The sequence below is a fragment of the Canis lupus genome, chromosome 34 (genome assembly GCF_003254725.2).
Source record: "Canis lupus dingo isolate Sandy chromosome 34, ASM325472v2, whole genome shotgun sequence".
NCBI classification, from domain to species: Eukaryota; Metazoa; Chordata; class Mammalia; order Carnivora; family Canidae; genus Canis; species Canis lupus.
In genome coordinates, this window is record NC_064276.1 from 27,325,743 (window position 1) to 27,349,577 (window position 23,835).

Here is a 23,835-nt window from a genome sequence, read left to right on the forward strand (position 1 = left end):
TTCAATTCCCTGATCTAAATGTTTCTTTTAAATTTGCATACATGAAGGTTCATCATTTGTACTATGAAGTTTTATGGGCTTTGACAGATTCACGTTTTGCATCCACCATTATGATATACCGAATAGTTTGTCATTCACCAATTCATCCTGAATCCCAAACCCTTGGCAACCATTGATCATTTTACTATCTCTATAGTTTTGCCTTTTCCAGCGTGTCATATAATTGGAATCCTAAATATATATCCTTTGGTACTGGCTTCTTTTCACTTAGCAATATGCCTTTAATGCTCTTTTGTGCCTTGTTAGCTTGTTCTTTTTATTGCTGAATGATATCCGATAGTATAAGTGTACCATACTTTGTTTATTCACCTATCCATTCATCTTGGTTACTTCCAGCTTTTGGTGATTATGAATAAAACTTCAATGAACTTCTATGTGCAGGGTTTTGTGTGAACATAGGTTTTCAAATTAACTGAATAATATCTAGGAGCAAGATTGCTGGAGCTTGTGAAAACAGTATGTTCGATTTTGGGAGAGGCTGCTAAACTGTCTTCCATAGTGGTTACACCATTCTGCATTCCCACCAACAAGGTATAAGAGTCCCTGTTGCTCTGCATTTGGTATCGTCAGTTTTTTGAATTTTATTCTATTAGATGGGTAGTGAGTAGCTGATCTAATAGGTGGGTAGTAGTATCTCATTGTTACTGTAATTTACAGTTCCTTGATGACAAATGTGATCTTTTATATGCTTATTTGCCATCTGTGTATCTTCTTTGATGAGGTATCTGTGCAGATATTTGGCCCATTTTTAAACTGGACTGTTTTCTTATTGAGTTTTAAGAGTTCTTTGTGTATTTCAGATATAGTTCCTTTTTATCAGATATGTATCTTGCAAATATTTTCTCCTAGTCTGTGGCTTACCTTTAAAAATATATATGAAAATAATATATGTTTGTGAATTATATATAATACGTGTACTTTACTTATACATGATTATGTAGAGGGGAGATCATACTGTGTACAGTTTTTTTTTTAACCTTCTTTGACTTCTTAGCATTATTTTATAAGTTTTTTCTAAGCCATTAAAAAGTCTTAACTATGTATAATAATAAACCAACACTCCACTGGTAGATTGCAGAAATAGTCTTAATTCTTCACTTTTCCCTGTGTCTCATTCCCTTTTATCCTATTGCCTAGGAGCAAATAATAAACATTTATTTAAGATTTTGCAGGTCATACAGTGTCTGTTGCAACTATTCTGTTAATGTAGCATGAATGAGAGCCATAGCCAATATGTAAATGAAAGGGAAAGGCTATATTCTTTTTTTTTTTTTTTTTAAGATTTTATTTATTTATTCATGAGAGACACAGAGAGGCAGAGACACAGGCAGAGGGAGAGGCAGGCTCCCCACAAGGAGCCCGATGTGGGACTCAGTCCCAGAACTCCAGGATCACGCCCTGAGCTGAAGGCAGATGCTCAACCGCTGAGCCACTCAGGTGTCCAGGGAAAGGCTATATTCTAATAAAACAAAAAAATAGGCAGTGGGCCACATTTTGCCTGTGGTCTGTAGTTTGCTGACCCCTGATATAACTTTGTAGTGCCCTTCTACTCTTACACTGGGCTTTGGTGTTTAGAAGGAGGTGGATTTTCTGAGCTTAGGTTTCCAAATGGCTTGGGACCTGTATCAGAGCTCTGAGAACTTGCCTGGTTGAGTGTTGGAAGAAGAGATAGAGGTCACATAGACCAAGTGGCCCCAGTTGCTCTAGAGAAAGCCAGCCAGCCCTCAAACATGTGAGTAAGCCTAGCTAAGATAAGCAGAGCCTTCGAGCCAATCCCCCAGCTGACCGCAGACATGAGCAATACCCCTTGAAAACCGCTGAGGGTTTGTGGTCATTGTACAGCATTGTTGTGGTGTTAAGACAATTGATAGACTGATATATCAACATTTTATTAGCTGGTCTCTGAAGTTGGGCCTTTCCAGGTTGGTTCCCACCCCTCCTGCCCCATAAAAATCTGTCCATTTTGTTCATAATTTTCTTCCGAAGGAAGTAACTGTGTCAAAGAATATATAAGAATCCCAGGACTTATTACAAAATCCTTTCTAGATAGATAACTACCATGTGGTACAGTTTATAAGAGTGTCTCTTTTATATTCTGCTATTCCTGATGTTTGACATGTTCTCTCTCTTCACTGAATGTTTTCCAGCTTAACTCAGGTGAGGCCCAGTCCACAGTGATCTGTTTGTTGAACTTCTGTAGCAGTTACTACCCATCCTCCTTTGTTAGTTTTTACATGCTTCCTGAGTTATTATTACCATTTTTATATGTATTTGTCTTTCTCTCTAACTAGACTATACATTTCTTTAGGGCACTGCAGATACAGCACAATGCATAGGTCCTCAAATACGTAGTTAGTAATACTATCTGGTTTATGTGAATAGTTTGAAAAAAGGGGCAGAAATTTTTGTTGGGTATAGTTTGGCTTTAACTAATTCCTTTACAAGTCTATTCATAAAATAAGAAGCCAAGCAGATCTTAATGGCATTGGAGAGATGGTGAATGGGATTTGTAGGGAGAGTTCATGATGTTCAAGTTCTCATTTTATTTATAGAAATAGAACCTGCATTTAATTCTAAACTTTGGTAAATTTTATGCGAGGGGTGCTAATTAACCACAGAGGTTTGATGTTGTAGTGTTAACATAAGACTGTTCAGTTTAACACAGTAAGTTGTTTTCTTCCTCCAAGGTACTTTATTGTATATAATAGCACAAGTGGTGTTTACAGATAATCACATGGACAGAGGACCTGTACAGAGAAGGTAGTCTCTTCAATCAGAAGGGAATTTATTGAGTGGTATCCAAGAAGTACAAAATATGTGTTTTTCTGTGTTTTCCTTTATACATTTAGATCAGAATAATGTTGAAGGGCTGACAACTTGAGAAAGGCTGAGATAAAATCAGTGTTCATCTGCATTCTGGAGTGACAGTGTAAACAAGTGGTTATTGCAAGTCTCCATGGACTGTTACCAGATAGATTTCTGTAGTGGTAATAACTCGAATGGTCTGGAATGTAGAATTCTGTCTTCAAAGAGGATCTTAAATTTGTATTTTGATTGTAGAGTTCCATTGTGGTATTTGTCTTTTCTCTTGTGAGAATAGATAGATTCTGATCCTAGGTAAATTTGTAAGTTAGCAAACAGTTTGTTTGGGGTTGGCCCCTCAATCTCTTACTCTTTGCCTTCCCTAGTCTTGTTTGCCCTTTCTTTCTTATCATAAGAAATACTTTGATACTAAGGGACAAATAAATAGGTATGGAGTAAAGTGTCACCCCTGACAGTATTTCCATTTTTGTCAGAGACCAAAGGCTTAAGCAAAGGCATATTCATATTCAGATGGAGGAAATACTTGGGGATATAGCAAGTCTCCTGTGTGTGGTATTTGCCCTATCTTCATGCTGGTAGAAGGCATTTCTTTGCCTCTTAACTTTGGATTTGGCTCTGTGACTTGCTTTGACAATGAGATGTTAGCAGATATGGTAAGAGGGTAGGATTAAAATGCTTATTTGCACTTGTGTTCTCGTCTTTCTTTCATCACCGTGAGAAGAATATCCCTGGGTAGTAGTCACTGCCTTCCCCAACTTGGCTCAGAGTGGAACAGTTAGTGTCCTCCTAAACAGCTGAGAAACCCATGAATGTGACAGTAAGTGATTATTGTTAAGCTGTTGAGTTTTGGAGTGGTTTCTTATGCAGCATTATTGGCAATAACTAACTGATAGTCTTTGCATCTTTAAAATTTATTTCATTAAGCAATTGTTAGTGGATAATACTTTTTCTTATAGAAATAGGCAACCTCCCTTTTTCCTACTTGCTTAATTTGGGTTAAAGTTCAGGTGACAGTAAATGTACTCCTATAGATTCCCTTAGAGCAACTTGATGGTCACTCTTACTTTCACTGTTATTCTGAGTGGGCACAAAAATTATTTTTGGTTTCATGCCCATATATTCTTCTTTCTGTATAATAGGTTCTAATGGTTTAAATAATGCTCTGGAAGGTGCCCTAGGGGGTGAGTTAAGATGACCTAGCTCCAGGTTTTCCTGACTCTTGTGTCAGGCTGACCAGCTTCATTTTCATTTAGATATTTGGTTTTCATGTAAGATTTTGTTAGGAAAAAGCATTTTTAGAGAATTAAATACTGTTGCTATAAATATACTTATACATTTGTACCATAGGATATTATTCATCAATATAAAGGAATGAACTCTTGATAACAATCTGGATGGATCTCAGGGGAATTATGCTGAATGGAAAAAAACAATTTCAAAAGGTTACATACTGTATGGTTCTATTTAGATAATATTCTTGAAACAACAAACTTACAGAGATGAGGAACAGCTTAGTGATGGCCAGAGTTTAGGGATGAGGTGTGTGTGGAGGTTGGGTGTGGCTGTGACAGGATAGCATAAGGGAGCTTCTTGGTGATGAAACAGTTCTTTAAAAAAAAAAAAATCCTCTTTTAAAGATTTTATTTATTTGAGAGAGAAAGAGCATGAGCCCTAAGGGGCAAAGGGAGAGAAGGGATCTCAGACTCCGCACTGAGCACAGAGCCTGACCTGGGGCTCCATCTAATGAACCTGAAATCATGACCTGAGCTGAAATCGAGAGTCTGGCACTTAACCAACTGAGCCAACCCAGGTGCCCCGGTGATGAAACATTTCTTGATTATGGTGATGGTCACGTGAAACTATCCAGGTGATAAAATTGTATACACGTGAATGCGTGCGCTCATGTACACACACACATACACACAAATGCTTGTAACACAAAATCTGAATAAGTTCTGTGGATTGTTGTCAGTATCAGTTTCCTGGTTTTGATACTATACTATAATTATGTCATATTATCTTGGTGGGAGGCTGGGTGAGAAATGCACAGGATCTCCCTGTATGTTATTTTTGTTTTTGTTTTTCCTGTGAGTATATAATTATTTCAGAATTCAAAGTTAAGGATCAGGGGTGCCTGGGTGGCTCAGTGGTTGAATGTCTGCCTTCGGCTCAGGGCGTGATCCTGGGATCCTAGGAGCTAATATTAGAGAAAAAGAAAGAATTCTTTGCTGTTATCAATTGATTTGAAAGAAATGAATGAATATTGACATTTTATTGCATAATTTATTCATCTTTGATAATCAGATATTCCTTAGAGAAAAGTGAAAGTGACTAAAGTGTGTGTGTTTATTCAGTTATATTTAATGCAATTTATTTTTATTTTTATTTTTTAAGATTTTATTTATTATTAGAGACAGAGAGAGAGAAGCAGAGACACAGGCAGAGGGAGAAGCAGGCTCCATGCAGGAAGCCTGATGTGTGACTCGATCCTGGGTCTCCGGGATCACACCCTGGGCTGTAGGCGGCGCTAAACCACTGAGCCACCTGGGCTGCCCTACTGCAATTTATTTAGAAGAGTCTCAAAAAAGAGCCCATTTTTTTCTTTTAATGTGATTGCTGATATGAACAAAAGAGGATATTAAGTAGGGAAAAGAGAAGAGAGAGTCCTCAATTTATGAGAGGTTATTAGGGAGAAGGCAACTAACAGAGAACTAATAATTTTCAGTTTCGGCAACCCAGAGGAACTTCTGTCAGGAAATTAAAAGCAGTTTCCTTCTGATAGGAGTGTTCAGAGCCATGGATGTGCTCATATTCATGGTAGCATTTTCTTTTGCTGTCAGATATTTAGGAATAAACTGAAGCTCACAGGATTTGAGTGGAGTCTTACCAGTTTCAGGAATAAAATCATCTATTAACCCCTGGCTTTGGCCTCTAATCTAGTTAAGTGATGATAAATAATAACATCACCAATGTCCTATACTTTCCCCCTTGTCTGTGGTTTTAGAATTTCCTGTGCAAGCAAGAATACTAGAAATTTTTTAAAGAGAATTTTGAAGATTGTGATATGATTTGCCTTTGTATTTCTTTTAATTAATTTTTTTAAAGATTTTATTTATTTATTCATGAGAGACACAGAGAAAGAGAGAGAGAGAGAGAGAGGCAGAGACACAGGCAGAGGGAGAAGCAGGCTCCATGCAGGGAGCCCGATGTGGGACTCGATCCCAGGTCTCCAGGATCAGGCCCTGGGCTGAAGACGGCGCTAAACCGCTGAGCCACCAGGGCTGCCCCTTAATTAATTTTTTTAAAGATTTATTTGTGAGAGAGAGAGAGAGAGAGAGTGCTTGTGGCTGGGAGGTGGAGGACAGAGGGAAAAGGGGAGGGAGTCCCAAGAAGACTTCACTGAGTGTGGAGCCCGACACAGGGCTTGATCTCTCAATCCTGAGATCATGACCTGAGCCAAAACCAAGACTCAGATGCTTAACTGACTGAGCCACCCAGGCACCCCTCTTTTAATTAAAAAACAAAACAAAACAGTGTTTGATGCAAAACAATCTAATATGGGTTGTAGGTCTGTTACTGTCTTTACTTGATCTGGCACTTGTCACTGACTCAACCGTGGAAAGTTGAGCATTAGATCTGTAGGATGATGTATGGAACCATACTCAGTTTTTTCTCCAAGCATATGAATGGATCTATCAAGAAGGAAGGGAGGCCAGTGATGTCTTTTATCATATAACTGTTTTCATTACACTTTTTTTTTCCCCCAAGACATGGTGATACAAAATAAATGTTTACTTAAAAGGCCCACAGGCATTATTTAGTTGTCTTTACCAGTCTCATTTCTTTCTATCATGTGGCATCATGTGGAAATGTAGTTTTACTCTACTTAGAAGTGTGTGACAGCAAGTATAGAAAGTATATATTTAAGTACACAGGCTCAGGAGCCAGAAATCCTAGGTTCATATCCCAGCTGTGGCTCTCAGGCAAGCAGGTACTTTTTCTGACTCACGTTTCTCGTTTGTAAAATGGGAATTCAGGTATTTAAAATTGTGGGGTCCTATTATGAGGTTAATAGGAAACCAGTATATTTCAGGTGGTTTGTACTGTACACTGACATAAAGGAGAAGTGCAGAAAGGAACACAGATGGGCCTGGAGTAAAAAAGGAAGATCAGGAGCTGCGGATGTTGCAGACTTCTGACCTGTTGCTGTACTCAGAGGCAGGCTTGGATCTACTGAAGAGGTCACTTTACCAACCAATGGGTGCTGCGTCTGCCCCGGTTTCTTATCTGGAATCATGCCATTCTCAGAGCAGCACAAGTATCTGCCAGCAACTGTTACACATCGGGAGCCCGAGCCTTTCTTTTTCCTCAGCTTCCTTGGTTCCCTTCACTGCCTAACAGGAAACCACCTGGCAAAAGAGCTTAGAAATATAGTTTGATGTCCCCTGCCCCAAGATGTTCAGAATAGCGTATAGAAGGGTAGGTGAAGTGAATTTATAATCAGTAACTGGTTATCTTTAAGAAGGAGAACTGGGAGGCTTGAGCACCACCACGGAGGGATGCATTCGTTTTACTCCTGTCTTCTTTGCTTTGTTTTTAACGCCTTTAAAACCACAGAATTCAATTGGTTGTACTTATTTTGCGGTATGTTGATTTTGGTCCATGGAAATCATTGTGCCCAATTTTTTTCTTCTTTGTCACCCTTAGCATATGTGTCTATCTTCCACACTTCTTTATAGATACTTAGAAATTCTTGAAAGATATATGTTATTCATGGGTTAAATTTAAATAAAGGCTGTTGTACATTACTTTATTACACTCAGCCCTATGGGTTTTTTTTTTATTATTATTTAAATTCAATTTGCCAACATAGAGTTAACACCCAGAGCTCATCTACTCACATGTCCTCCTTAGTGCTCGTCACCCAGTTACTCCACCCGCAATCCCCTTCTGCAACCCTTTGTTTCCCAGAGTTAGGAGTCTCTCATGGTTTGTCCTCCTAATTTTTCTCCACCTAGTTTCCCTCCTTTCTCTTATGGTCCCTTTCACCATTTCTTATGTTCCACATAGGAGTGGGACCACATGATAATTGTCTTTTTCCGATTGACTTATTTCACTCAGCATAATACCCTCCAGGTCCATCCACGTTGATGTAAATGGTAGGTATTTGTCCTTCCTGATTGCTGAGTAATATTCCATTGTGTATATACACTGCATCTTCTTTAACCATTTCATCCTTATGTTTTTAAATTTTTTTTTTATAAATTTTTATTTATTTATGATAGTCACACAGAGAGAGAGAGAGAGAGGCAGAGACACAGGCAGAGGGAGAAGCAGACTCCATGCACCAGGAGCCTGACGTGGGATTCGATCCCGGGTCTTCAGGATCGCGCCCTGGGCCAAAGGCAGGCGCCAAACCGCTGCGCCACCCAGGGACCCCATCCTTATGTTTTTAAAGTGGATCCATGTTGTTGTGTATAAATTTGGTTCACTGTTTCTGATTGCATAGTATCCTTCCATATGCTTACATCACATTTTGTCTTCTCATCTATTTCCCCATTGATGGGCATCTTAAGTTGCCTGCAGCTATCCTTCACACAATACTGCAATGAACAGCTTCATGCTGTTTTGTTGATCTTTTGAGAGTTTCTGGGATATGTAGCCATTGTGGTCAGCAGCTTTTAAAATGGTTCCCAATGATTCTTGCCTCCCTATATTCATGCCCTCATTTAAATTCCTCCCCTTTAATATGGTCCGGACCAACTGATTCTTTTATAATGAATTGAGTAGGGTAAATGTGATGAGATGTCACTTCTAAATAGTTTACCAAAAATCTGTGACTTTTGTCTTGCTCACCATTTCTCATTCTCTCTTCTCTGAGGGAGAAAAGCTGTTACGTTGTAAACTGCCCTGTGAGAGGTTTATGTGGTAGGGAACTTATATCTCTGACCAACAGCTGTGAGAGTAACCAGCAAGCAGATAGTTTCCACTTTTACCCTTGAGATAACTGTAGCCCCAGCTGACCCTTGACTGAATCAAGGGAGAAACCTGAACTCAGAGGTGCCTAACCAAGCCACATTTGGATTCCTGACCCACAGAAACAGATAATACACATTTGTCATTTTAAGCCTCTAAACCTTGGGTTAATTTGTTACACAGTGATAAGTAACTAATACATATAGGAACGGGATTGTTGGGTTGTAGAATACACGCATACTTAACTAAGTACTGACCAGATTTCTTTCCAACAGAAATACTTGAGGCTCATTTCCTCATGTTTTCACTAGCACTTGCTAATATCCTTTGTAAATCATTTTTTGCCAACCTGAGAGGTGTAAAGTGGTATCTCACTTTAATTATATTTATGAGATTTATGCTGAGTATCTTTTCATTTCTTTTTTTGGTCCGTGCTTATTCATTTTCTTTCCTCCTCTTTCTTTGGTTTTTCTGTCTTGGATTGAAGAAATGTCTTGTAAATAACCCTCGGCTTCAGACATCACTATCTTCACTCATTTTATTACTTGTTAAATTTGCAAATGATGTCCTTTATTAAATAGAAATATTTAACCGATGTTGTTATAATAATTTATTTCTCCTTAAGGTTTGTGCTTCTCTGCATCTTATTTAAGTAGGGCCATTGATATCCATAATTTAGTTTTAAGTAAGTCTTTTCTCTAAAAACTCTTGGATGAATTGAAGCGGGTTTTAAAATGGGAAAAACCCTGCTCTTTTGTTGTCCATTTCATTTGAATTTCCTTTGCAACACCACTGTCAAACACTTATTTTACATACACCGCAATAACTTAACCCATTCACAAATCTGAATGAAGATGAGGTGTGACCATGTAGTAAGTGACCTGAGTTAGGAAACCTAGAAGTGAATTGATACATTGGTCCCCAAATTACAGAAACTAGAAGATAGACTGTTGCAAAATAATAAAAACGTTGTTTTTCTGCTTGCTTGCTTTTTTTAAAGCCCCAAATTCTTTACCTTAGCTTTATTTAAAAATGTCCACCAGATGGCACCAATGCACACTAAGTACTTTTAAAATCAGATCTACTTTTCTCATACTTCTCTTAAATCTGTTAATTATGTATTGACCATGTCATTAAGGAGATGATGTTGGCTCCCTACTAATTAGTTTCTAAGAAACTTTTTCTGAGCCTCCAGGTTGGGTGAGGTATTTTCCTCTGTGGTCCTGCAGCTCATAGCATTCACCTGATTGCTCTGTAATTATTTATTGGAATCTCTTCCATTTCAGGTAGAGATTGGGACATTTTTAGTTTCACTAGGCCCTGAGTAGTGAGGCTGTCAGTTATTTTTCTAGTAGTCATTAGGTTATGAATTAAAGCGTTATTTGGGAGAAGTAAAATCTAAAAATGTAGATTTTATAAAACAAGATAAGAGAGGGAGGCAAACCAGAAGATACTCTTAATCATAGGAAACAAACAGGGTCACTGGAGGGGAGGGGGTGAAGAGATGAGGTGACTGGGTGATGGGCATTAAGGAGGGCACATGATTTAAGGAACACTGATATAGATATCAGACTGAATCACTGACCTCTGCCTCTGAAACTAATATATACTGCATGTTAATTAACAATTTAAATCTAAAAATTCAAAGGAAATTTTAAAAAAGAAAATGAAGATTTTTACAATTTAAACATATCTTTCAATGCTTATAAAATCTGCAGGTTTGGAGAAACCATGGAAATAAATATTTTCATTTTGTCTGTTGATAATGAAAAAATAGTTATTATCTGCCTCATTCACTGGACTGGTCTAGAAATCCGATTTGCCTTTGGGAAATGAACATAAGAGAAATGTATAAGCCTTGAAAAATAAATATATGTGTTAATATGTCCAAGGACCATAAAAGTTATTTCCAAGCAATAGCCTGGACTCCAAATATCAAACTTTCTTACCATTTCTTCTAAATGGCACTAATAAAATTCAGGCTGTGTGTGTGATGTCTGAGTGTCCGACAAAAGTTTCCATGAACTTCTTCCATGCGTTTGGAGAGATGATATTTTTTTCTGTATTATTGACACATTTGAGATAGAGCAGGGAGTGGAGTCCGGTCTCCTCAATCTTGACTGCAAAACCGGGGTTCCTAGGTAGCAGAAACACTACTCCCCTTTTAGTAGCAGAACTTGTAGGAATGTGGAAGCAGTAGGAGACTTGATTAGGATGACTGGTGCAGACCAAGCCAGTCTATGCCAAGTTGGACCCCAGTGCTGATCTTTCACCAACTTTTTCCCTCATTATAATACTAAAAATCATGCCCAGGAGTGGAGATTTAACATGCTAATGAGACATGAGATGCATGAGGAAGCCTGTGCTGTCCACTGCACCTGTGCATCCAACTTTTGGATCTCTCCTTGCCCCTGCATGGATAGCCTGCACTCCTTTTCCTGCCGTAGCCTCATTAAAAACTTTCCCCAGCCTTTGTTTAGGGAGTCAACTGAAGAACCCTCTTCATCATGCTTGAGCATAAACCTCAGTAAAAGTCTTCCCTGAAATTCCTGCTTGGCCCCAAGTTCAATTGCTCGGAGAGCCCGAGGACCCCAGTTGGTAACACACATGGAGAGGTCCAGCTGATGCATTTTTTGAATATATATGAGGTTCTTTGGGGTCCGGAGCCAATGGCCAAAAAAATTCTTGAGACCTGCTTCAGCAAAATGGTAGTTGTATTAAAGCCACAGAGACAGGACCTGTGGGCAGAAAGAACTGCTGCTGCTGCCTGCTGCTCCCTACTGCTCTGGAATTGTGAGGGGCAACCGATTATATACTTTGGGGCTGGGGGGAGGAGTAAAGATAAGGGAAGTGTCAAAATGTTCTTCATATGCTAAAGAAGACTCTTAGGATACCGGAGGCCTTGTTATAGTCAAACCAATGTTTTTTCCTTCCAGCAAGGCAATAATACTAAGCTTCCTGGAGGAAGGTTACACTGCCTGCCTCAAGTATTTGTCAATGGCGTGCATGTTATAAGGACATTTAATTTTGTGTCTCCTTCTGTCTTTGTTTCCCAAATCATAGCCAAGCATCAGACTTCCCAGGAAAACATATCTCCAGAACCTTCTTATTGCTGTTCACTTGTGGTGGGTTACTTAATATGCTTTTTTAAAATTAAATTTTTAAAAAATAATAATATCAGTATTTCCCAAAGTGTGATTAGTGAAACGATAGTCTTCTTAGAAGCTACTTGGGAGAGAAAAGTGTTCTGTTGTAAAGTGTTCTAATGTTTTCCTCTTCTAAGTCACATTGTCATGTTAAAGACTCTTTGAACAAAGCCTTATATCAGTGATTCTCAGTGGAGTGGTACTGTCCCCTAGGGAATGTTTTCTAAATTATAAACTTATGGGAGTGTTTTATTGTCATACTGATTGGCCTAGAGGTTATGGACACTAGCTAGCTTATAGTGCACCGAGAGTCCCACATAAAGCAAGAGTTATCTCTGGTCCTCAAGGACTTACCCTTGTCATTATGGTCATATAGCTGAAAGATCTGTTGATAATTAAGCTTAGGACCCAACTCTGTTTTACACATGAATACAAAGTAGTTGTGATTTTATAATGGACACTGATTGTCTTAGTACAGTGACCATGCAAATCAAGGGAACATTGTATTTTGTTTGGAGCTTTGCCAAGAATTATTTACTATTTCAGAAAAGCACACTTGAGCAAACCCCACTGGTTGTATTTAAGTCACTGATATAGCGGAACTTTGTAGCCTTGTTTGAGCTGTCATATTCACCATGATTCTTCATATAAGTGTCTGACTACTTATGTCTTTTGGTTTAGTTATTCCCAAGCATTTGTGTATTACAATAAGTATTTTGCTGGTGGTGGTCCTTTTGGAAATTGTTTATATAGGCTGTGTCTGTGAATTTTGTTTCAGGGTAGGAAGGGAGATGCTATGGAGATAATTTGTTTACAACAAAGGCACATTGGATCTAACAGGGTTGGGGGGTCACTATCCTAAGTAGAGAAATCTGGAAAATTTTCTTAACCCATCATCTGCTAAGTTAATTTGATAATAGAACCTTTTTTGTGTATAACATCTGTTAACAGTAGGGAAAAAGCTATATTAATGCAAATCCTGTCACTAATGAAACTTTTTATAGTACTTTGTATTTCTCAAAATGCTTTTACATGCCTTATTTCAACTTAATTCCACATTTTATGAGGTACATAGCATAGGTGTTCTGATTCTGTAGATGAAATAGAACAGAATTCAGGTAACTTACCCTGGGACACTCAAAGAGGTGTGTGACAAGCCACAGATAAGAGGTCCCGATTTGCTGATTCATGCCCTTTTTCCTACATCTTATGGCTCTAAAAGTTTGCCAATCCTAGCATAGACTTCTCTCCATTCCTCCATGTGTCTGTAGCCAGGAAGTAGGCAGGACAGAGATGGAACTGCGTCAGAGCAGCACTGGGGCAGGTGAGGCATTGCATGCTAACGGGTGGACTGTCCAGTCTGAAGCCCACCAGCTTATTTCCCGATTCCTACTTCTTGTTGTTTGCCTTTTAAGTTCATCACCTTTCTTGTATCTCTAGATCGAAAGGGTGATCAAAGGAAAGGAGAGAAAGCGAAACCGCAGCTCACTGGTTGAAGCTAGCAGATGGAATGTGGAATTTGTGTGATTCAGCATGGCTTTGTATTTGTTTTCTCATTTTCTGTACTTCCTGGGGCTTATGGTTGGTATTTGCATAACCAACACTAGTTGAGATAACAGGCCTAGAAGATGTCTGTTCTTAAGAGGAAATTATAATGGCAAACAGCTTTTACTGCATGTCAGACATCATTCTAGGTTCCTTATGTACATTAATTCATGTAAACCTTTCAAAAACTTTGAGGTGGGTAATATTGTCTTCATTCAGATGAGGAAACTGAGGTGAAAGAAGGTTAAATCACACTCACTTATTCGAGATTATACTGCTAGTAAGTGGTGAAAAAGGGCTCAGTACTTTACCCCAAGTTGTTCAGCTATGTCGGCAGAACCGACATTGGAATCTGTGCTGTCTGGCATCAGAGGAAAGCTCATGGATTCCCAAAGACGACTGGACTGTGGTATAGTCAGAACATGACAGGTGGAGTCTTGTGATTTTCATTTAGGATGAGTGTTATAAGGGGTGCCTGGCTGGCTCAGTAGAGCATATCACTCTTGATCCTGGGGTCATGAGTTCGAGTACCACATTGAGGGCAGAGTTTGCTTTTTAAAAATGTAATAAAGAGATATATAAATAGCATGAGTGTTGCAAAAACTTTTATTGAAAACTTTTAATCAAGTTTGAGCTTTGTTTTTAAGTCTAAAAAGAGTGTCATGGTATAAGAGGTCTTACAAGGATCTTCCTACCTCCAAGTTTCTTTATTTAGGTGTCACAGTCTCTTAAATTCTATTAATATATCAAACCTTTTGAGTTTTCTTTGGGTTCAACTGTTAAATATTCCTAAAAGACTAATGTAGTAAACTAAGTGACAGATGAGACTTAGTAGTTTTGAGCAAGACTAATGGAGCGAGACTAGAACCTCCTTGGCCAGCTAACTTCTTTCTTTCCTTCCCTATTCCATTCCTCTGCTCTTCTTTGCCTTGCTATTGCTGCCCTCCAAATAATAGCAGCAGCAAGGTCCCTGGAAAACAGATTTAAAAAGAGGAGCAGGACATTTTTATTTGATGCTTGCTGTGCCAAGTTTCATTAAGCTGTTTTGCTGGGGTTTCCGTTTTTCCCTCTGTGATTTTGGTGTAAATTTATTACGCTTCCAACATGTGGGCCAATGCTTCTTTTCAGCATAATGCTAATTGATTACAGAGACCAGAGCTGGAACTTGGACAAGACAGAGCTGCAAATGGAACACCAGGTGGGTAAGGGGGCACATATCCTGTCTTGGAGATGATGCTGAACATGCTGGTGAGTCAGGTGCAGTGGGTGGGACCAGCCAAAAAAACATTGGAGACAATTGGGCATGCACCGAGAGCCTTGCTTACTCAGCGTTGGGCACTGGGCACTTTCCATACAATGGTAAACAGTTAAAGACTTCACTGGCATCCTTCCTAATTCCTGAATTCAGATTTTAAAATAAGACAATATATGGAATTTTTTAAAAGTCTGAATTGTGATGCATTATTCCTCAAAACTCCCTAACAAGCATGTCTTACCTAACCTTAATGTACACTTATCCAAATTGTGATTTCAGACAAGCCTGAGATGAAGATCGTTTGTTTTACATTCTTCTTACCACATACAAAAGGGAACACACAGAAGAAAGATGAGTATTATTTGTTTCAAACACTACCACGAAACATTTTCATAAAGTATATAGTAGATATTAGGAAGTTAGGTGCTTTGGAATGCTAAGCCTAGGGATTTGTCACCAAAGAAACTCACATGGAAAGCACCTGACAGATGAAATCAGGAAATGGCTAAATAAAATGAATGGATCACAGTGGTTTTCTCGGTGGCCACACAGCGAAGGTTAAGAAACCACAGAATTGGGAATTCTTGGGCTTGACTCTTGATTGTGAAACAGTGGCAAGTCCAGGTAGCCTGTTAGTGTCTTACCCGCCCCACCTCCTTACCAGGGCTAATGAGCATCATATACAATGATGAATGGGAAATTGTCTTGAAAACTGAAACTTAGGTACTTTTAAAGAGGCTGTTGTTACTCATTAATTCTAGTTCATAATAAAGATAATTTAAATGAGGCTTGTTTCTCCTTTGCAAGTGGAATCTTTCCTCAGTTATGATAATACTATTGATAATATTTATTTATGTATTTTAAAGATTTTATTTTTTTGAGTAACCTCTACACTCAACGTGGGGCTCCACTCACAGCCCCAAGATGGAGAGTTGCACACCCCACTGACCGAGTCAGGTAGGCGCCTCCCACCTTTTTAAAGATTTTTATCTTTTTAAGTAGACAATACTTATTAACAGAAACATGATTTATCCATAGGCAAACGGCAAGTAACTGTGCTGCCTCTAGAGCCCTGATGAAGGTTGAGGAGAGATACAAATAATCCTGATTCATAGCCTGGGTGCTTTCCTAGGGCCTCCAGGTCACCTGTATTCATTGCTGCTTGGGGTCTCACTTCCTCTTTAATTACGTATAACTAGCTTCTTGCTCGGTGGACTTGCTATTTTCTAACTAGTCAAACGAGAGAAGCTTCTGGCTTTAATATACCCCCATCACATTCTTACTGGTCGTGGACTTTTTCTTCCCATATCGGCATCAGTATCTGGGTCGCAGCCTATATCCTATCTATTGTATAAGTGCTACAGGTAAGAGGGTATCCCCTAGTTTATGTCTACATCAATATGTACAGACCAACTTGGGTCTCCAGGGAAGCTATTTTCTGGTGGTCTCAAGAGCTGAGGAATTACTACAGGAGATCCTTTTTCTGAAGTGAACACATGGAGCTAGCCGTGTTCTGGAGGCTCAGTTGGTTCCAGGCCCTCTCTGAGGAACCAGACTTGTCCTCATCTGACTTAGATCCCCATGGCCTGTTTAGAGTATCTCAGAAACCACTGAGAGAGCCTTAGAACTGATCAGTGTCCTGAGTCATTTTCCAGAATGAGCTGCATGGATCATTAGTCAGCCTTGGGGGGGTTGGGGGGGAGTTGCAGTTGTCATAAACCTTGTGCTCCCCACAGTTCTCCTAGAACATCTCAAGTGTGTCCTGGACTCTCTGTGATAGAGACTGCTGTCAGCAATTAGCTCTGTCGGCCAGAGGGATGCTAGCATCCCCGAACCTCACTCTGCTGTCAGGCTGGGGCTATCCTAACGTGGTCACTTTCATCCCCATCATTATAAGTTTCTTTGAAACACTGCTTCATATTTCAAGGCCCAACTCAAATGTCACTTTTTTTTCCCTGCAGGCTCCCATTTGAATAGAATAAAATACTATACAAACATATACATACATACTGTACCGTACAGTGCCATCTGTGTGCCCATAGTACTTTATCATACACCTCTAGTGAAATTCTTCACACAGTAACTAAAATGTATCTGGCTTTGTGCTTAAAGGGAGCCTGTAAACTTCCCAAGGGGAAGGACTACATGTAACTCATTTGATCTATATGTATATTTGCAGGGCCCACATCCTGATTGGAATGTACATGTTTATTAAATTATTTTAAAGGACAATGTGATGGAGATCAAAGACAGTATCACTCTTTTCCTGATTAATTATTTCCACAAATTTATCAAGAACCTACTAACATGTTAGACACTGGTATGTGCTGAAAAAGCAATTATGAGTAAGACACATAGGGGACATGCCTTGTTGCCCCTGATGGTGGTGAGCTCAGCCATACTGTTCCTTCTCACTCATCCAGGATGTGGAAAGGTGCTGCTGATGCTGGTGGTAGGAGTAGCAAGCAGCAAGCAGAATTGTACCTTCCCCACCTGACTGTGTTTATGATAATTGTAGCATGTCCAACCATTGTCTGTTGTTGCCAGCTGTCCCCAAGGGGAACTCTAGATGAGCTTAATAGCAGTGGAAAATGACATGTTGGGTCCTGGAAGCCTGGGCTTGACATCCTGCAGGATGAATGGAGCCAGGGAATAAGGAGGGGATCAAATCAGAGAGACCAAGTCCATTTCAAATCCAAAGAGCAAGCATAGGATAGAAAACAGGACAAAGTTCAAAGTTTAGAAGCAAAGCTGGACAGAGAGGAAGCTGAAAGTTGAAGAAATAGAGCTAGAGGTTAGGAGTTAGGTGGTTGATGGATCCAAGGGTTTTGTGGTAAAGAAAGCTGGGATGTCTAAAGTTTTCTGTTCTTGAATTTGCTCAGCTTGCTGAGAGGGGCTGCTCTGTTTGGGGAGTGATGTCAGCTTTATGACTGAATAAGATGCCCCTTATTTGTGTCTCTTTCCCAGTAACAATTTAGCCTCCATCAGAGTGCCTTTCTAGGAGCTTTGGGATCCAGTACAGTATGCCACAGGATCTGGGAAGAGTCTTGCCCATCCATGCACAGGTAATAGGCCATATGGATGTTGATCCCAGCTGTGGACTCTGCAGTGGCCTGTGAACTGGTTCTAGTCCCTCTGGCTGCAGTCCAGAAGCCCCTGGAAAACACTGTCTTTGACAATCACCCACAAACAAAAGAACCAAAAGAACCAAGTTTCCAGTGGAAAAGTTCTAATATGCCACTGAAACAAAAAAAAAAATTAAAAAAAAATCTATGTATGCGTTTGGATGCATTGGCAGGGGTAAGAGAAACGGTTTGGCTTTACCTGTATCACTCTTAACCCAAGGCAACACAGCTTAAGGCCAAGATCTTCTTGGCCTGTGATCTTTCCTTTGGAAGAAAAGGAGTGTTGTGAGTGAGCATCCGGTTTCCCCAGCGGTGTGGGACCCTGCCAAAGAGGCTCATTTCTCTCTCACCCTATCCAGACTGGTGAGTCATGAACTCCATGACCAGGGGGAGGGGGGGGGGGAGGAAACAAGAAAAAGCTGAGAGGACAGCAAATTGAACTCTTGAAGGGCATTAAAGGGATGTGGATGATAGTGAATCCCGTCATTTGGTCCATAGGCACCCCCAGTGCTCTGCATGTCTCGTCCCCCACCATGAGTGTATTTCTCAACATAAACCTTATAGGCCAGGAATGAGTGGGATAATATATTCAAAGTGCTGAAAGAAGAAAACCTGACCATCAAGAATACTGTATCTGGCAAAGTTACCCTTCAGAAAAGAAGAAGCTATAGAGACTTTAACAGACAAACAAAAGCTGAAGGAGTTCATCACCACTAGACCTGCCTTACAAGAACTGCTGAAAGTTCTTCCAGCTGAAGCAAAAGGATGCTAATTAGTAAGTTGTAGGTAGACAACATACTGGTAAAGCTAAGTATATAGTCAAATTCAGATTACTCTTAATACTGTAGAATGGTGGTTGTATTAACCACTTTAGTGTAAGATCAAAGGACAAGGGAACTAAAAATAACTATGACTACTGTAATTTGTTAGTGAAGACAATATAAAAAGGTAAATTATAGGGGCACCTGAATGGCTCAGTGGTTGAGTCTCTGCCTTTGGCTCAGGTCCTGATCCCGGGGTCCTGGGATGGCATTCTGCATCAGGCTCCCCACAGAGAGCCTGCTTCTCCCTCTGCCTAGGTCTCTGCCTCTCTGTCTCTCATGAATAAATAAATAAAATATTTAAAAAAAAAGGTAAATTATAACATCAAAACAAAAGGGGAGGGGTAAAGGGGTCGACTTTTTGTATGCAATTGAAGTTAAGTTGCTATCAGCTTAAAATGGACTGTTGTAGTTACAAGATATTTTATGTAAGCCTCATGGTAACCACAAAGCAAAAACCTATAGTTGATTCACAAAAGATAAAAAGAGGGGAATCAGCATACTACCATAGAAAAATAATGCACAGAGGTAGGAGAAAAAAAGGAAAAAAAGAACAATGGAACTATAAAACAACCAAAAAGCAATAAACAAGATGGCATTAGTAAGTTCTTACCTACCAATAATTACTCTAAATGTAAATGAATTGAATTCATCAATCAAAAGACAGAGAGAGGCTGAGTGGATAAAAAGACAAGACCCAACTATATGCTGCCTATAAGAGACATCAGCTTTAAGGACACACATAGGCTTAAAGTGAAGAGATAGAAAAAGCTATTTAATGAAGGTGGAAACCAAAAAAGAACAGGAACAGCTGTACTTACATCAGACAAAATAGACTTTAGGCCAAAAATGGTAACAAGAAACAAAAGGCCATTATATAATTATAAAGGGGTCAGTCAGTTCATCAACATATCACAATTCTGTGTGCCCTCATCATTGGAGCACCTAAATATATTAAGCAAATACAGATCTGAAGAGAGAAATAGACAATGATATAATAATAGTAGGGGACTTCAGTTTGCCACCTCCAACAATGGATACAGAGAGAAAATCAGTAAGGAAACTGAACTTGAACTATACTTTAAACCAAACGGATCCAACAGACATATACAGAATGTTTCACCCAACAGAAGCACGATATACATTCTTGTCAAGTGCACATGAAACATTCTCCAGGATAGATAATATGATAAGTCACTAAGCAAATCTTAGCAAACTTAAGAATATTGAAATCTTAAGTATCTTTCCTGACTACAGTGGTATGAAACTAGAAATCAATAACAACAGGAGGAAATATGGAAAATTAACAGATATGTGGAAATTAACATGTCTGTGGACAACCAATGGATGAAAGAAATCAGAAGCAAAATAAAAAAGAAATCATCAAACAAACAAAAATGGAAATAAACCAAAACCTAGGGGATGTGGTAAAAGCATTTCTAAGAGGGAAGTTTATCACAATAAAGACCTACATTAAGGAAAAATATTTATCTAATATTATACCTCAAGCAACTACAAAAAGAACAAACCAAAGCCCAAAGTTAGCAAAAGGGAGGAAATAACAACAGAGGGAAATAAATAGAGACTAGAAAAACAATAGAGAAAGTCAATGAAACTGAATATTTTTTTTAAAAAAAGATAAAAGTGATGGAGGTGTTAACTAATGCTACTGTAGTAATCACAGTATATAGGTGCATCAAATCAACATGTTGTATAACTTAAACTTACACAATGTTATATGTTAATTCAGTAGTGCCCAGTTTTTTGGGTGCAAGAGAATTGTAAAATGTAGTCCTGTTCCTTAAGGAACCTACAGCTTAGCTGTGAGAAAAGAATCACACTTGGGGGGAAAAAAAGAATAGAGTAAGAGGAGGTTGAATTTAATTAAAGATCAGAACACTAGATCTAGTTGAGGCCCAAGTGGGAACAGGTTGGGCTGGTGTGAGCTACGGGCATGCGATGGCTTTATAGGCTTTGAAGCATAGGCTTGTTCACAGCCATCAAGTCACACAGTTCTCTCTCATGTCAGGAACCTTGGTGTGGTCTGTGCTCAGGCCATAATTACATGAATGAAGATAAGGACAACCTCAGAATGCTCAGAATGCAGCCTTAGTTCAACTTTCTTTTTCTGAATACTTTAAAAGGAAATCTCGTTTATCATGGAGATACTCTTAACTCTCATACTTTAGCCATGGGAAAGCCAAAACCTCCCCAAACCTTTTCGTTTGGCTAAAAAGTGGCATACAGAAATGGCAACTGCTTTGAGTTTGGTGGATCACCGCAAGTGGATGACGAGGGGTCAGTCTGCCTTTGGGACTAGGAGAGTTTCCCAGCTCCACCTGGACCTTGACTCAGCTCGTTGATCTGTTCACTTCTGTTATTTTCTTTGTGGCATGTTTTCCGTTCTGCTAGATTGCCTTTTACTGATTGCAAAGATGGTTGCTCACCACGGAGGCCTGTGTAGGCACGTAACTGTTAGTCCTAAGCAAGAGCATTACGTGTCCTGGTGTCTCTCCCCAAGTTCTGCACATTTGACACTTGCTTTTGTGTTAGGAAGCATAGAATTTTGAAATCCTTTGATGCATAAAATAAGATGCTCTCATTAATAACTGGCTTTCCTGTCCTTGCTTTGCTGTCAGGAGAGAACTGGATAACAAAATCTATGATTTATTTTGACTGGCTCCATTAAGGACCGAAGAGTGATGATGTGATTCCAGTAATAATGCTTAATTTTTACTCTGCAGTTTGACTATTGCATCTAGCTGTGCCCCTGCTGAAAGTGACTCTTAATCGCTAATTCTGAACTCATCTAAGCATATAAAATAGGACATGTCACCTAAAATCTCAGTGCTATTACCGTTGTTACCAAAAAATTTCATAAGACTTTTGAAGTCTTTCTCAAATTATTACCAGATCATTGAAAAGTCCAGACAGCTTACAGGTTCACTTTTTGGCTGATTTACCCTTGTAGGGTGTTTCAAAGGGACCCTTATAATTGACTATACAGTTTTAAATTTGTTCATTGATTCGTTCAACACATGTTTATTGGGAGTTTACATGTCATGCTCTATTCTAGGTCTTGGGAATAGAGCAGTGCATTGAACAGAAACCTGCCTTCATTTAGGGGAGGAAAATAGACAAAATAGAAAGGAAATAATGTGATTGGTTATTTGAGCATGAGAAGGAGAAAAATGAATTAGAGCAGATCTAGGCTGCTAGTTTGCGGAGACAAGTAGGGAAAGCAGCTCAGTTTATTTTAAATATGGTTGTTTGGAAACTCACTGAGAAAGTGATATGAAGGCAAAAGCTTGAAGAAGGATTGGAGTGAGCCACACGTGTGATGGTGGGAAAAGTGTGCCAGGCAGAGGAAGCAGTGGGTACAGGGGTGCGGAGGTGGGAAGTATCTGCTGTGTTTCAAACCAGGCTGATGGTAGCATTAGCGCACACAGGCACGTTACCTGCTGGGCACTGCTTTAAAGGCTTTGAGTCCGTGATCTCATTTAATCCTCCATGTTTTTCCCAGTCTACATTTCTAAATGAAGAAACTGAGGCACAGACAGAAAACTTGCCCAATGTTACCCAGCTGGAAAGTGGTAGAACCCAAGTAGTCTGCTTCTAGAATCTGTGTGCTCAACCACACTGTTCTGCTGCGTAATATACAATCCTTTGCAGATGTGAGGACGCTGCTCATCACATTGCACTGTGCCACTTTGCTTTCAGGAGAAGATATTTTTCTGAGCTTAATATTGGCAATAGTTGTGCTGGCCTTGAGTTGCTGGTTATTTTTAATCTAATGAACACTGTGATCTGTGACAATTACTGGTCATGATTTTATATTGGCCATTGAATATTTAGAGGTCCACTCATTTTTCTTGCTTCATGTTATATTTTGTCTATCATTATGGACTCCCTTATCTCCTAGATAGAGGGGAAAGGTGAATGAATAGAAATACATTTTATTTTTCTTTTATTTAGATTTTATTTATTCCTGAGAGCCACACACATACACACACACACACACACACACACACACACACAGAGGCAGAGACACAGGAAGAGGGAGAAGCAGGCTCCTCGCAGGGAGCCTGATGCAGGACTTGATCCCTGGAGCCAGGACCACGCCCTGAGCCGAAGGCAGACGCTCAACCACTGAGCCACCCGGGTGTCCCATAGAAATACATTTTAGAAGAAGGCTCAAGGTACTTAGCACTTTGCTACTGGAAAGCAAGCAGCCCTGGCTATGGGAAAAGCACCATCCAGCCTGGACTTGCACAACTGGGATTCTCATTTCTCCATCTCCCAGCCATGGTCTTTCTCCCATTGCTCATACTCAGGGTTCCTTCTGGAGTTGATGGAAGAAAAAGGAAGCAGGGTTCTCTCTGAAACCCCAGCCCTGACTGATGCAGTCTATGCGGCAGTTAGAAGCAGGGACTGAGATCAGACCATTCATACCTTGACCACCACCTGTCCGGTGCATCTTCATCTGTAAAACAAAGATCAAAATTAGTGTGTACATCTTAGAGTTGTCAGGATTAAATAGGATAATGTTCACACATAAAGTACATGGTATAGAGCTGATGTATATAAATACCACAGAAATCTTAGCTGTTGTTACTATTAGTTACTCTTCCTTAAAAAACAGAAAACCAGGGATGCCTGGGTGGCTCAGTCAATTAAGCATCCAACTCTTGATTTCAGGTGAGGTCTAATCTCAGGATCGTGAGAGGAAGCCCCGTGTCAAGCTCCAGCCTGCCTAAGATTCTCTCTCTGTCTCCTACCTACCTATGCTCCCTTGTTCTCTCCTTAAAAAAACAAAAAAACAAAAAAAACTAAAAGCACTGGGCTTGGTTGACATTTGTCTCCATTTTATCGTGTCAAATGCCCTGTGGGGCTCTGTGGTAGTGATTCCTCACATCTTGGATCCCAAAATGAATATGGCCTATTGGAAACTAAATAAAATAAATATGAATAGCGAATAAAACCAACAAGCATGGCCAGGTTCCAGCTTACTAAAAGCCTCAGCCATGCTAAAGATAGGGCTTTGAAGAGATTCCACAGGAGAGAGGACAAGGAGGACAGGAGCT

The 23,835-nt window shown here is 39.6% G+C and overlaps 1 long non-coding RNA gene across 1 annotated transcript; it reads left to right on the forward strand.

Moving 5' to 3' along the window:
- Positions 1 to 14,267: 14,267 nt before the first annotated feature.
- Positions 14,268 to 23,526, forward strand: LOC112646008 (uncharacterized). The gene is made up of 5 exons (XR_004811922.2): positions 14,268 to 14,748; positions 15,085 to 15,762; positions 17,773 to 17,870; positions 18,151 to 18,293; positions 23,450 to 23,526. It is a non-coding gene; the product is annotated as an uncharacterized LOC112646008 (long non-coding RNA).
- The last annotated feature ends 309 nt before the right edge of the window (positions 23,527 to 23,835 follow it).